This window comes from Mytilus trossulus, chromosome 5 (genome assembly GCF_036588685.1).
Source record: "Mytilus trossulus isolate FHL-02 chromosome 5, PNRI_Mtr1.1.1.hap1, whole genome shotgun sequence".
Classification (NCBI taxonomy): domain Eukaryota; kingdom Metazoa; phylum Mollusca; class Bivalvia; order Mytilida; family Mytilidae; genus Mytilus; species Mytilus trossulus.
Window position 1 is genome coordinate 49069626 of NC_086377.1, and position 16516 is coordinate 49086141.

A 16516-nucleotide genomic window follows, 5' to 3' on the forward strand; every position below is an offset into this window, starting at 1 on the left:
GGGTATTTATGAATAACAGAATAATAAATTGTGCAAAATTTAGCTAAAACTCAATCTTAATTAACAGATATTATTTCAATTAACAAATAAGAAGTTTAATGGAATGCAAATATTTGACCTATTTTGAAATTTGTCTGTTGTTCTCTAATTCTGTTAATCCCTTTGAGACCCTCAGAAAAGTGTATAGTGACACAGTTTACCATACATGGGTACTGTAGGTAAACTCTGTTAAATCAAAGATTGCAAATCAGTACAAATATGTTAAATAAATAAAGAAAGGAATGCTTTTCGGTGCAACAATCAGGACAATTTTTGTAATTCATATTATAAACGGAATTAATGTTATAGACTTAGCAGTAAATTAATTAAGTAGTAAAGTCCTTAATGAACCTCACCATAAATCTCTAAATGAATATAACATGTTTAATTTAAAATAAGGAGTTTATGTTATGATATAAATCCACATTTTTGAAATCATAGTTTCAAAATCATATTCGTAAGACATGTTACACCAGAAAGTTTTTTGTTTTTTTATGAAATATTCAAGAAAATCAGAGATTAAATGAAAACGAAACAAGCACCTGTGTACACGATGGTGATGTGTTAATATGGCATGCTCACAGCAAATGTCTTTTTTACGATGACGGAGCTGACAGAATTTGTCAAAATGTAAGTCGTGGTTAGTAGTGAACATGAAAACGATTGATGTTCACTTAAATGAGGGTATCACCAGCCCAGTACTGAAGTACTGGCATGAAAATACGGATTTTTTGTGTTATTAAAATTTGCTGTTACAAAATATTAGAAATAATTATAAATTAAGAAATGTATCTCCCTCATGCAAAGCTCTGATTCCTTTCACGAATTTGGCTATACTTTTTGGAACTTTTGGATTATAGCTCTTCATCTTTTATATAAGCTTTGGATTTCAAATATTTTGGTCACGAGCATCACTGAAGAGACATGTATTGTCGAAATTCGCATCTGGTGCAAGAAAATTGGTACCGTTAATTTTATTAAATGGATTACACAATGAATATTAAGCGATGTACCCAAATCGGCAAATGAATATAATTACGCTCGCATACTTGACAGGTGAAGGTCGTTTACCGTTTAAAATGTAAACAAACAGACGACGAGTGTTTTGTCGGGGGTTTTGCTCTATTTGTTTGATAAAATAGAAATATTTTATCAGAATAAAAAACTGTGCGTATTTTATAGTCAAACATACTCGGTATATCTGTCTCTACACCACTTCCAATGCCTTTGAACGAGGCGCTATTTTTGCAGAGGTCAATAATGTTTGATATTGCAGTGCTCACTTCCTTTGGCTTTGGGCCTCCCCCAGTCTTAACAGACTCTCTTTGCCACCTTTTTGCAGTTAGTGCATTTGTCCTTTACCTCTTTGGCAGTTCTAGTTGCAACTCCCATGGCACTTGTCTGCTGAGCATTGATTTGCCAAATTTGTGTTTTTTTTTCTTTGTTATGGTGTTTGTTTGAATTTATTATTTCATAGTGTAATTCAACCAAGCTTTGAACTTTCAATTCTTCATCCTTGCTGAAGTTAGGTTTTTTTGTCTGAGGTGACTGGTTCAGCCATATTGATTTCTTTCTGCCAGGAAATGTGCATAGGTATAATGCATTGTGGGAACATAAATCCTCAGTTAAATATAACCCTTGGTTAAAAAAAAATAACCAACGGTTACATAACCAAGGGTTAAAATCATGTTGGACAACAGAATGTTAACCCTTGGTTATGCAACCGTCGGTTAAATGATTTAACCCTGGGTTATATTTAACAGAGGGTTAAATATAACCAAGTGATGAACAACTGGGTCCTGCAGTTTTTTAGTATAAAACTTCACTGAAATCTGAATGCTTTAAAGAAATTGTTGATGAAGTCTGTATTCTTTGCGTGCTACCTTCATTTAAAGCACTTAGGCTGCAATCGCTTAAATATTCGTATTTGATAGTCATACTGTTTAAAGAGAGCCTCATGAAAAATGGGTGCAATCCATGTTTTACTCTATAAATAAAGATAATATTTATCTATCTTGAGTTATATCCTATATTATCGAACCCTAATTACTAGATTTTCTATGAACAATTATATCAAATATTGTTTTTTGGTTTTATACACATGCTCGGATAGGTTACTTCCGAGACAAAAGGGCGAAATCGGTAAGAAAACATTTTCACATTTTTGCCCTATAAAATATGAAAGGCGGAAACGCGAAATGGAAAAAGAGTAAACAAATAAGTATTTTAAAATGAATAAAAAATGTGAAACAGGCAAAATTAAAAAGATAATGATTAGTTTAATTATTTCAGGTAATCGGAAATCTTTGTAGCTACTCTTTTGCAGGCAGTAACACGAGGTTTTCCGTTTGTATTCTTCTCAGCCAGCACTAGTCTAATGCCTTCTCGTATCTCGCCTCTTAACCAATTGCAGTTGAAATAAATCCAGACCACTATCCGATATCTTTTTTGCCATTGCTGTTGAAATTACGCCTCTTTCTGTTAAAGGCTTTAATGTAAACAGAATTGCCATTGATACCAATTTGATACGAATTTTCATCAGGAAATGCTTTTCCAGTATCAGCATTGCCAGTTGCCATGGTATCTTTTGTTTCTGGTGATTTGCTTGAGTCTAGTGTTACTTCTTTGTTTGCCATCTCTCGTTGAAATTGGTTTCTAGTGTGTAAAATCTCATTCTGCAGATTGGTAATTTTGTCCTTTTGTTGGTGATTTTATTCTTTCAGCTGTAGCTTTGACATATTGCAAATTACTGCGAAGGAAGCCGGTTGGGCATAATGTTTCCGGAGTTTTGCGTTGCTTTTCTTCTTGTTTGCACTTCATGCCTACTAAAATACGTCTCAGTTGACTGCACTGGAGACCGTTACCTTGTTATTCAGAACGAGAACAATAAAACTGAGAAATTAAATGTGGAATCTGTCAAAGAGACAACAACCCGACCAAATAAAAAAACAACAGCAGAAGGTCACCAACAGGTCTTTATAAGTTTATTATAAATACAAGAAATCCTATGATACTCTCTATATGCCAAGTCATTGCACTTGTATGTAACCATATTACAATCCCTTATTTTTGTCTAGCTGCTTCTACACCAACAGCCTTACAAACAACTTTTAACTTCTGAAAAATCTCAACTTATTTGGAGACAAAAAACCCATGAGAAACCGGATTTAGATTATAAAATATTTGAACAAACTGAAACTACCAATCAGGACACTGTTTTAGATGTCGTTAAACTGACATTGCCATAACGAAATCGGTAGTGGTTATGACTTATTTGCGATAAAAAAAATTGCTTGTTTAACAATAAAAATTAACATGGTTTTAATGAACCTACAACAATCATAATAGTAACGTTTATACGATACAACGTGTTTGAAAACACGTATAACAAGTACATATTGTCTAATCTGACTTGTTCTACCTGCAAAGTGTGAATTTTGCTCAGTGCGTCAAAAAATGTTTCATAAATATTCTCCCCACTGTGGTGGTTCCTCCATATTATTTCGCACAAATGCGACTCAAGGTTCTGCATTTTTGTTCCGTTCATTCTCTGCAAATAAAATTATTAACGTATTATTTCAGTTGAATAATAAATATATTCTTTATAGCCTTCTGATTGAAAGTGTAAATAAAACACATTATATACACAAAATTAAAGAATTGAGCAAAACAGGTTAAATCATAATGTGATGATCAGTTGAAATAAGTTACTGTCAGTTACGGATATTACACGGTTATTTAATTCTCATAGTAAAGTTGTATTTGGTATGGGCTTTGCTCATTGTTCAAGTCCGTGTTGTGACCAATAGTTGTTATTTTTTTGTCATTTCGTTTCTTGTTAAGAGTTGTCACATTAGCAATCACACCACATTTTCTGTTTTACATTCATTATGTTTTGTTTACTACTCTCCTATATTTGTTTTTGCAAGAAATTGTTTCATCTTACTTGTGCTTCTAATTCGGAAAGAGGTTTTTACGCAGTTATTTTGATTTAATTAAAATCCCTGGGATTGCAATTTATAGGAAAAACGCAAAGTTCAGAATTTGTGAAATAAAAAAAACCCATTAAATTAACTTACCCTAAAGTAGTCTTTGCAGTGCTTTCATGCACCCTCTATTGTATTGGTGTTCACTTCTACTATTTCCCCTTCTTCATTCTCACAGCTTTGTTGGAATGTCTCAGTGTGCGATACTGCAAAATGTTTATATCCTAACTTATTGAGACCAAGATATGCAGCCCACCCGTTCGAAAAGATGGTTGTTCCCGGATCCACATGTCATTCAAAAGGAGGCACCAAAACTTTCTCATTCCTTTCGTCAACTGGATATAAAATCAGACGGTCGGTAGACTTTTCCACGAACCCAAATACCCATACTTTCGATTCCTTATCTGACCCTTTATGGTATTTGCATTTTCTAAAATTATGTACAATTTTTCAAGGAGAATAACTGTATCCTGTCCTGTATCTTTTTTTTAGCTGTAATCTCTGTCCTGCCTTTTTATTTTTCACTCTGTTCGGTCCTGCCTTTTTTGTTTTTAGTTTATCCTGACTTTTTTTACCTCAATTGTCGTCCTGGGTTTTTTTGCAAGTGTCTCATCCTGCCGGATATGCAACGTACGAGAAACGGAAACGCTTTGTTGTCAAGATTTAGAGGCTGCAAGAGCCCAATATATAGAACTGAATCAATGTATGCATGATGATTTGAAAGTCGAGACAGCAGGGTTAACTTTAAACAACCCTATTCTAGGAGCAACTAGTGATGGCATAGTGATTGAAGGCGATAGTATTGGTCTCTGATAAATTAAATGCCCATTTTCCCTTTTTAATTAAGTTTTATTCTGAAATTGACACAATTAATGAATCTGTTTAATTTCTTTTATTCAAAAACTTATCCATCTTGAAACCAATGATTTTGTGTTTTCCCTCAAGGTACTCCTTAACATTATTTTAAAGTAACAAATGAATATGTGGAAATTGCACATTAATAAAAAAAAACATTGAACAAGAATCATTTTATAATTTATACAATATTATTGAGCATAGTATGAAAATATATCTACAGTGCATTCATTACAACTGACTCATTGAACAGAATAACTGCTTCTCTGTGTTTTCAATAAAAAGTGTGACATAACATGTACATTATCTTTCCTCCTATACATATCTAGGAACACGATTGGTTAAAACCGTCCTCGTGGAAACCAACCTACCTATTGTATGTATTGTGAACTTGTTCTCGTCCTGAATATGCATGAAATATTTGCCACTGGACGTTAAGCAACTAACAATCAATCAATCAATCCTCGTGGAAACAGTTTACATTAAATATTAGGTTAGCTGGGTGGCGGGGGTTATTTCATTTATAGTTAGTAGTGGAGTTTCGTCATTTCATATTCCATATAAGGTAATAAGGAGGCGGGGCGCATTTCATACATGGTTAGTAGTGGTGTTACGTTCCTTTAGAAAAACAAAACAGTACTGAGAAAAACATTTAAAGGTTTCAACAGACGAAGAAAGTGATGATAATGTGAAATAAATTCATAAAACATATTTAAATCTAACAAGTTGTCATTGTTGACATCTGTATATGTAGGATCATAGGAAGTAGTTTCTTAATCATGTTAATGCTACCTGTATTAAAGACTTGCTCATTTTAATAGGTCACTAGCCTAAATAATGCACGTTAAGATCAATTTGTTACATAGGGTGCTAGTGACGCAATGGTATATATGGTGTCAGTAAATTCCATTTGGGAATTCGAAAACCAGTATTCACCCAAATTTTAAGTTTTTAACAGATGAAAAGGACAAAAAGGAGGTAGATGTAATTTTAAAAGGTCCTGGCTTCAAACAACTTATAGACACCAGTTCATACAAGCAAACTAATGGAAATCTAAATGGAACAAAATGTAACTTGACCATTCCAAAAAGTGAAACTCCTAAAAGAAATATTGATTGACTTTTTGTTGCTTAACGTCCAGTGGCAAATTTTTTATGCATATTCAGGACGAGAACAAGTTCACAATAAATACAATATGTAGGTTTGATACAATAGAGGCATCTGAGATGATGGTTCGGAAAATTTGGACTGGGAAAATTTGGACTGCCAAATTTACGAAGGAATGATATCAACTTCACCATTTGGAACTCTTAATAATAGTCGGTTGAGGATTTTTAGTAGCCGTACGTATAAATCATTTCTTACCTACAGTTATTTTAGTAGTTGGTCCAATGATATTCAACTTATTTGATTCCTGACTTTACACCACTTTGGTTGTTGCCCGATATCAGCTTTCTGTTTAGCGGGACTTGGGATGAGTGGGAGATCAAAATATCAAATAGATTTATGTTTAACTTATTCTGGATTTTTTTTATATTCTAGACTGACACTATAGTTCCAGTCCTTGAACCAATTGAACTTGTTAAACCACTTGCCTATCTTGCTGACCCCCAAGTGAGAGTTATTTCCTAGCGACAAAAGTATCTGAAACATTCTTTAATCATTCCACATCATTTATGGATTTTCCCTAAATTAAAGACCTAATAAAGGTGACAGTTTTATTCTTTTGTTGATGTTTCAATGTCATTTTCAAGAATTTTATTTCACAATAAAACTTTTATGGGTTTATACAAACAGAAGACAAGGATTACAACAACGATGACAGGCATACATTCAAATTATTAAACCGTGTTGAAAAAAATGTTTTTTCAATGATTTTCCATTCTCAGGTTTATGTTGTGACATTTTGATTGATTTTGGATAATGTTTTACATCATATCAAGTTTTAAATTTAAGGAGGAGTCTTTCATTTTTTTTTTGTCTAGACAATTTGTTTTGGTCGTCTTCTTCGGAAAATGGCGTTCATATGAATAGTGTGTGTGAGGAAGCAGGTGTGTGGTATCCTTTTTCAGGACCCCATTAAGCGATGTGTTCCAATTTAACCACCGATTTGTGTTCCATTATTAATCCGTACCCTGTGATTTGAAAATCCGGGAGATTTTAAAACTCCTTTCAGGTGATCACAGGCATGCGTTCCATAACAGTTCGTAACAAAAGACGAACCAAGACATACTGGAAGTAGAATTAGTGAAAATGGGTACAAACCGCATAATGGAAAGCACCCATGCAAAACGTCTTCTAGAAACTGTTTCACAGATCAAATTGATATTAAGCATGGATGAATATATGATGAACTTACATTTTGTGTTTTTCGTGCCAATCCGAAATCGAACATTGCCACTTTATTATTTTTTGTTCACTTTAGGTGATTGGCATGCAACCGCTGGAGCATTTATGCAAACACTTGGGCCATTTTTTCAACGTTCACATGCAGCACTACCGTGTGACATCAGGGTATATAGAGAGATTTAATATCGAAAACTCATGTTGATGCAAGACTTTAATGTGGTTTCGAAATTCAAAGAAAAGAGAATTGAGGAAATTAAAATTGAAGGTAATTGTATGAAAAGTATTAAATTTGATAAACTACAACAGTCAAGAAGTTTGAAAGTTATAGTTAAATATTTTGGTATAGGTCTGGCGCTATCAACAATTGGTTTCAGCAGGTTTTCTCATGTTGTCCTTGACCGACTTTGGTGATATGACATTAATTTTTACTGATGATGCTTTTCATACCTTTCCTTAATTTTGCAATCATAAAATCTTATTAACTTCAATAACGCTAAGGTTTATCATGTTCAGCCAGCAGGTATCCTTACCCTAAAAGTGAGAATTGAAATGGGGAATGTATCAAAGAGACAACAACCAGACCATAGAAAAAAAAACAAGCAGAAGGTCACCAAGCAGTCGGAAACCAGGTTGAAATAGAACAAAAGAATCGAAGCTCTTTATTAGAGAAGGCGATAAATGTTAACTGTATTGTTTACTATAGTGACAAAATTTCAAAAAATTTAATAGAAACAAACAAAATTGCAATTTTCTTCTCAATAACGAGGTGTTTTATTTAGGTGCAATATCCTTTAACTCTACTTTCCGCTATATAGATGATGTTCTTATGAAAAAATAAACAGTTAATTGCACGAAGCATGACTTGGGAATATTAGACAAATGGCTGTTGAGAAAGGTGGAGTTTGTCAACCTAGAACATCACCTACAATTCGTCTGAACTCTTCTTTACCTTAATTAAAGCAAATGGCAAGGAAAATAACCGAGGATGTTCGATAATCGTGCCATTATTGAGAGGCATTTAAAGGACAAAGAGTACTCTCATTCATTACTTGCCAATGAATTTAATTGTCATTGTTTTGAAAAAAAAAGAAGAAAAGGACATAACACGAAGTATGAAGTAAGGATGAAGGAGATTGTTGTGGGAACATGGACAGTTCGGTGATGGTACACATAAAATACTTACATTTTCTTTCAGATATTATTTTATAAAATGTTTCGGACTACGTGGTAGAAATGAACATCGGCAAATACAATTGGGAGATATTTCAATGAAGAAGAAACTTGTGTAAAACCGACAGTGTTTCTGAGAGACTTTCGAAAACTCGTGATGTTCTCAAGTGAAAAAAGAATCATAAATATAAACCGTGAATGTATGAAAAACAAATGTAATCGCTTTCCGATACTACTCTTCAACGCGTATCTTCTTTGACGTCCAGAAAATGTTATGTCATATTACACTGATTTCAAGAACAATGGTGCCAAATACCGCTGTTCAAAACTCATAAATCCATGGACAGCCAACATTGATGACTGACAGGATAACAGAAGTTAAGTCATCTAAACAACATTAGGTGGAATTAAAATGTATATTGGAATTGTTAAAAGAGAGGAAAGACCATAATATATGTCACCATGGATGAAGATTCGCATAGCAATGACGACTTAGATTCAGAAACTGATAGATCACATGTGCATGATGATCTAGATGGCATAGTTCCACTATTGGAATCATCTGTAATTGATGACCAACATGATCCTGCTGATCATAACCTAGGTATTGTTTAAGTTTTTAAACATCTTCAAACATTTTGATTGAAAGATGATAGCCACAAGATGTAAACAATACATTAATATTAATTTTCAATTTTATAAAAAATAGCGTCTGTATAAATTATGTCTAATTTTTGACATGACACAATAAATTATTATATTAATAATTAACACAACAATATTCATCAGATTATTATTATTGTGTCCTATTGAGACAAATTATTTTTCTCAAAATTCAGAATCTATTGATATGTTTTGTTGGCCAAAAAATCCAACAGTTGTTGCCCATAACTAAATAAATGACCAATTGATAATTTCAGAGCCTGGATTTTCCCTGTGCTGGGACAACGTTCAAAAGCTAAGCATTGCTAGGCACAAAGCTGAGGGAACAAACAATACGATGATGTTGTGGGCCTTGTCCTTTGCCACCAGAAATCGAGTTGGGTTTCTTAACCTAGATGACTTTGATGAAACTGTTCCTGCTAAGGATATTCCATTACATGTAATTTATTTAAATGGTCAAATTTTCTCCCTCGTCTGTTTTGGGGGTGTCATTTGGTTTTTTTTATACCCTGGTCGTACATTTTGTTATCCGTCAAATAAGATTAAAATTTGCAGCACTTACTTTCTTTAAAAGTGGAAACAAAGCAATGGAAATTTTAAGGCTAGACAAAATTAAAAAAAAAAGCAGAGACATGTACAACCTAACACATTCAATGAAAACAGCATGAAATAAAAAAAACCCCACTAAAAGCAACCTTCCTCTGCTTTTCAGGGGGAGGTAATGACATTGCTTAATATGTAAATTGTTAATTTTTGCAAATATATAAAATTTGGACCTCATTTTTACTCAAAAAGTAGCACACGAAGATATATTTTTTTATGAATAAAAAAAAACCAACATGCAAAAATTAACACAATTACACTGGAAATCTAACATTATAATGTAGTGAGAGTAAGATTTTCTTACCGATCGAAAAATTTAACATGTCATTGTTTTAACTGTGGTCCGCTCGACAGTTTGATAGTCCGACGGTTCAATAGTCCGACGGTTCGATACTCCGACATCAAATTAAAAAAAATATGTAAATATACTGACACAGCCAGAACTATTCAAATAACTACATTGTTCTGGTAATTTTTAACTAGCTACCTTTTCCGGAACTTTTCAACTGCACTCGGAATATAACAACTAGTTGAAAAGTTCCATCGGAACGTAATATTAACTAGTTGAAAAGTTCCGCCGTAACAAAGAAACTGACGGAACATAGTGGCTGTATTGTATGTTGTATTGTATTAGCTAATGTGTAATGAAATATACCCTATTTTGATAAATCATGGACAGAGCTTTCTGGAAGCTGGTAAAATTCAACGCTACGAAAAAATCAAAACACTCACAAAGTCGACAAGGCTTCCTGGTTTTTCGAATCTTTTGGACTGAAACCTTCTAGTTTGAAACTAATCACTGTTATCAGGGGAACAAAAAACAGTGACATCTAGCAAATGAAGATGGTCAACCCGTAGAAGCATGTATCTTGCGAAAATGAAGGCAGAATTATTCTTTTTAGAAGTTTAAAATGAGTGACCAGGCTTACCACGAAATAATGCCTCAAAGCAGAACTTTACAGTTAGTGATTTATTTTCCCGAGAGTTTCACCGCCCATGTAGTCAGCACTTTTGCACTTTTTGTGCTGACATTAATTATCATTGATATGGTTATATTTATAGTAAATCTTTTTTATTGCAAAAAGACATGAAACCCTGACGGGTTAAAATGCAAACATAGTACAATGTATACACAAGTGACAAGAAACATAACTATACATGATAAATGTTTTTAAAAAGTGAAGTTGATATTAATAACATATATCTATATATAGATGTATATAATAATTGACCAATGTGGACCTTATTTTCGCAATTCCATAGATTGCTTTATATAGTCTACAACACTAGACAAAATATCTTTATTGGGATCTAGAATAGTTTTAAGTTTAGAGTTTGAGTCAAGCTGGTTAAAATTAGGATAATGGGTTTTAATTGCATTTATAAGGGAATGTCTTACATTACTGTTAATTTGGCAATGAAGGAAAAAGTGTTCCTCATCATCTAAAATTTTACAAACTTTGCCACAGTGTGTGTTCTCTTTGAATTTTTTGTAACGTCCTAATTCAATTTCCAAATTATGATCACTTACACGTAATTTTGTTAAAAGCTGACGACTATTAAAATTGTTTAGATTGTGCAGGTAGTCCTCAAATTTAATTTCATTTTTAAGTTTACTATAAAGGTAAAGTTTTGAACTGTTATCAATATTTGAAAGTTTTTGAAGAGTGATGTTATTATACTTTTCCTTCACTATACATTTAAAAGTTTTTTTGAGTGAATTTTTTATAAGTTTAAAAGGTTTATCAGAATCAACATACTGTTCTTCATCAATATTTAATTCTTTAAAAATATGCTTGGCAAAAGTGTACCAAGTATATATTCCATCTTCAGACATAGACTTATTTACTGCAAAAGCTTCTTTAACAAGAGGGTTTATTTCATGGCAGTTTATTCGACAAAAATATAATAAAACTTGAGTTTTAATAAAAGAGTCAAGTGGAAATCGTCCTAACTCAGACTTTGCAGCTATATTACATGAGGTTTTTTTAATTCCAAGAACAGTTTTACAAAACTTATGATGAACTTTCTCAAAGCTGAATCTATCTGTCAATGATAAAATATCACAGTTAGTTCCATGCAAAGTGGCTCTATTTATGGCTCTATAAATTGAGTAATAATCTTCCATAAACCAGATCTCGCTATTATATAAAATTATGGGTTTAATAAGTGAATCAAATAATTTACATGATAAATCAACAGGGACATGATGAAAATTAGACATATATTTTTTTAGTGAAAATAATGCTTTAAGCACTTTTTTGGATAGTTCATGTGTAGATCTCTTAAATTTTCCTTTATTATCAATAATGTTCCCAAGAAAATTATACTCTTTAACTTCAGTTAACTGATTTTGTTTATAAAAATTTTTTGACTCAAAAGAATTATAAATAACTGTTTACAAAATTTTGAAATACAAAGGCTTTTCTACCTCAGGCATAGGTTACCTTAGATGGATTTTGCAAAAAAATTAGGAATGTTGGTTCTCAATGCACTTCAACTTATTTATTTGTCTTTTTTTATTTACTTTTTTTGGATTCGAGCGTCTTTGGTGAGTTTTTTGTAGACGGATCGCGCGTCTGGCGTTATACACAATTTAGTCCTGGTATCTATTATGAGTTTATTTACAACCACTGGGTCGATGTCACTGCAGCTGAAGATTTATTTCCCCGAGGGTATCACCAGCACTTCTTCAATACCAGCTTCGTATTTCGGATCGTCTATTTTGTCGCTGAGGTTTTGGTTTCTCAGCTATTTTCCTTTGGATGACTTGAGTTTGAGTCTACATTGCTCTAATGAAAAATTATGAAATTGCTTCAAGTATAATAGAGATCCTTCCAGATTCAACTCTCTCTTTGGGTAGTCCACAAAATTTGAGATTGTCATTTGATAAAAATGTGATTCCTCATAGACATGATAGCCCTATCAGTTGTACTAAGGTCATAAAAAAGAATAGGTTTGTTTGCCCAACCCCTGCCTACCAAGAAAAAAGTTGCCAACTCAATGTCTTTTCTTGTTTTGATTTGATGGAAGGTTTTTTTAATCAGATAAGCATGAAGACTAATAAAAACATGATGCTTCAATTTCTTTTTTTTTTAAAATGTCTCCCTACCTACGCAATGTCTCAACCTTGGGTAGGGTTTGAGCAAGCCAAAATATTTTTGATTGTGGCCTAACTTTTTATATAACGACCAACAACCGGGACAAGACAAAACAATAATTTGGAATATGACGTTAAATCCGATGCCTCGTGTAAAGAATTTGTATACCCTCATTTTCCAGTGGCAGTCCAATTTTCCCAGACCATCATCTCAGGTGGCCTCTATTGTATCAACCTACCTATTGTACTAATTGTGAACTTGTTCTCGTCCTGATCATGCATGAAATTATTGCCACTGGACGTTAAGCAACCAACAATCAATTTTATCCGTTAAACGTACAGTAGAAGTCCGTTGTTGAATTTATTTTTCTAGACATCCAACGGATATATAACGAACACGTATCAGATATAAAACGGAATCGAAATAATTCAAAGCGTATACTTTATAATCAGTAAAAATACTTATGTAAACTTTATCGAACAATAGTTTTAAGATAAATAAATGTAAAGAACTTACTCTATGGCGCTTATAACCAGCAAATGTAAGTGTTGAAAGCAGAACAATTTTGACAGGAAATGTGTCTGACATTACAGAAATACTATTAAAGGACACAAATCGGAAATCCGTTCCGGTAACATTACACTCCCCTTCCGATATTTCTAACTGAAAATCGCTATCAAAAATTCACTCATTTATCTTTAATCACATGATAAAAAAAATATTACTTCTATAGCATGTTAAACTTGAAAAACTAGAGAAAAGATGTGTGATACATTGTTACTCACAATACACATACATTCAAAAAATGACAATGAATGAACATAAAAAATCATACTAAATTTCTCAAAAATCTCACAATGTATCTATAATATAAACCACTTGCAATTGTCAAACTGAAGAGTTTTAAGATGCTTCAATCAATCGAACCAATTCGCTTATTGGTCTCACATACGACTTCCTTTGTCCATCAACGACTATAGACACTTGGACCTTTCTAACTTTAGAATCATCACTTTCAAATACTTTGTCAATAACACCAAGTGGCCATTGACTTCTAGGAAGCTCGGTCTTCCGCATGAGAATGACATCACCTTCAAGGAAATTATCACCTCCAGATTTCCATTTCGGACGAGCCTGAAGGCTATCGATGTACTCTGTTTGCCAACGAGACCAGAATTGGTCGGCTAGATACTGAACAAGTTTCCACTGGCTTCGCATGGCATCCTTTTTTTCCGAATTCGACTTGTCCAAGAGATCCACTTGACGACGCAGGCTTCTGCGTTAAAAGAAGAGATGGCGAAAGAACTGACGGGTTTTCAGGATCAATAGAAACTGGAACCAATGGCCTCGAATATACCATGGCACTGACTTCGCACATTAATGTTGAAAGTACTGCATGTGTTAAATCCTTGAACTTATTTTGCAATAACAATGAATCTAGAATACGTCTACATGAGCCTATCATGCGCTCCCACACACCACCAAAATGTGATGCATGAGGGGGGTTGAAAATCCAAACTATTTCATTGTCTGATAAAAACTGCTTCATCGGAGTGTCTTCAACGAATTCTGATACAATATTAAGCTCCTTCGCAGCACCTATGAAATTAGTACCACGGTATGACCTCAATTCCTGAATTGGTCCACGCAAAGCAATAAATCTTCGCAAAGCGTTAATAAAAGAGGCACTACTTAATTCCTCAATAAGTTCCACATGTATTGCACGAGATACTAAGCATGTCAATAATAGACCCCAACGTTTGTTTGAAGAACTTGCTGCGCGTGTTCGACGGACAATAACTTGCCATGGACCAAAAACATCCAAACCTACATAAGTGAACGGTTTATTAACTTGTAATCTGTCAGTTTTTTTCTTTTTAAAAATAAGAGGGGTTATAAATATTTTGAGGTGAAAGTGTAAACACTTTATAAATGTCCACTTTTAAACACTCTAATAATACACTGATGCAATGCGAACCTTCACACCCTATTTTGAATAACTGTCACTCCTTATAGATTTACACTTAAAAGCATTAGCTACATAAACAGATGTCCCGACACCTGTGTGAACCCCTTCCTATATACGTTTTATCAGAAACAGGTGTCTAAGCATATGACAAACCCAATCCTTTAAAGGAACGCATTGTATATTTTTTTTCAAGAAGCACAAGTTAAAACAGATGTCCTAAAACCCTAGCAAACCACTCCTAAATACACTGTCAGAAACCAGTGTAAAAGCACACGTTTAAATCATATAAACAGGTGTCTCTTAACACCGAAGCAACCACTCCTTAAATATACTACAGGTGTTTAAACATCTGTGTAACCCACTCCTTTTAAATGATTCAACACCTGAAGTGGGCCCATCCTTATATACTAAGAAGTATAAATAGTTGTGGGTTCTATTTAAGAAAACAAATAAAATCGTGTAGCGACTAAACTATAATGTAAGTATGATTTTGTAATGTGTCTAGTTGTTGTTTACGTTCGATATTTTCCAGTATGAGCAAATGACTTATTGAAATTAACGTAATGTAATCTTTGAGCAATACATTTCTAGTACTGAATGTGTTATTAAAAAAAAACAATACAAATACAAGTACAAATACTTTATTCATAATGTAATAATGTTCTGCCTTCTTGGCTTTTCTTTCTCCAACTGGGTTATCATACCCTTTAAGATGTGAATAGTTGTAGAATGATTTTCCTCCATTTTCCCTATCACTTCTGTTAATTGTTTTTATCTGGGAGGATTCCCCCCACCCCCCAATCCCCCCCCCCCCCAACACATTGGTCTTATACTGTCTGAATGTCTATCCAGTTGTTCTCTGAAAAACAAATATTATAAAAATAAAAAGAACAAAGCAGACATATATAAAACAAACACTGATCCAGCAAAACAGTTATATACGTAGAGCCCAGCTGGACAGGCCAAGTAACACTTTAATGATTATTGTGTAAGAATATAGCCAGGTTTAGCATTTGGTGGCTTAATTTCTGTACAATATTAACATGGCTAAATGGCTCTGTTCCGCAATAGCAAATCCGGGGGTAATCCCGTATACGTTCTGAAATCAGTATTCCGGTATAACTTCCGGGGCGTTCAATTTTCATCAGCAGCTAAGATGAACACAGTATCCTCCACTATGTTCACGGAGAAAAAAGCTAAGACCGACATGAATAGCGTTATCTTACTTTAAGATTTATTTTTGATATTTGATATGAGTGCCACAGGCAACTAGAAGCCCAAATGCAAATTGACGTGTTTTTTTTAAAATTTTTAAGCGTAACCGTACGTCATTATAGAACCGGTTGGGAATAAACCCTCTTTAGCTAAGAACGCATGTAATACACGTTGATGGGTTAAAAAATCTCTCTATTTGATTATTTCTTTCAAGTTCCAAGAACACCGGTTAGCACAACTCGTATGCTCTCCACATAGTTAGCAGACAGCAAGAATTAAAGAATGAGAAGCTTATAGTTATAGATAATTGATTAAAAATAATATATATTAAAATAGTCTAGATTAAAATTAAAATAAAAATAAAAAAAACTAATTTCATAAAGTCCATGTACGTGCCTCAAACAAGAACACGTATCTGTAAGTCCAAGCGTTTCACACTTTATCAGGGGTTATGTACAATAACCTGCTGGACGTATGCCTTTTGCGGGTTCGTCTTAGCCTGGAGCTTCAGTGCTGATAGCCGTTTGATATCCTTCCTGAGAGCCTTTCTATTCTCTATTATGGTT

The 16516-nt window shown here is 33.6% G+C and overlaps 1 long non-coding RNA gene across 1 annotated transcript in view; it reads left to right on the forward strand.

The window, feature by feature from the left end:
* Positions 1 to 576: 576 nt before the first annotated feature.
* LOC134719700 (uncharacterized) overlaps positions 577 to 16516 on the forward strand; it is a 114947-nt gene continuing 99007 nt past the window's right edge. The window contains exon 1 of the long non-coding RNA XR_010107670.1: positions 577 to 669. This is a non-coding gene — a long non-coding RNA (uncharacterized LOC134719700). The remainder of the gene's footprint in view (positions 670 to 16516) is intronic.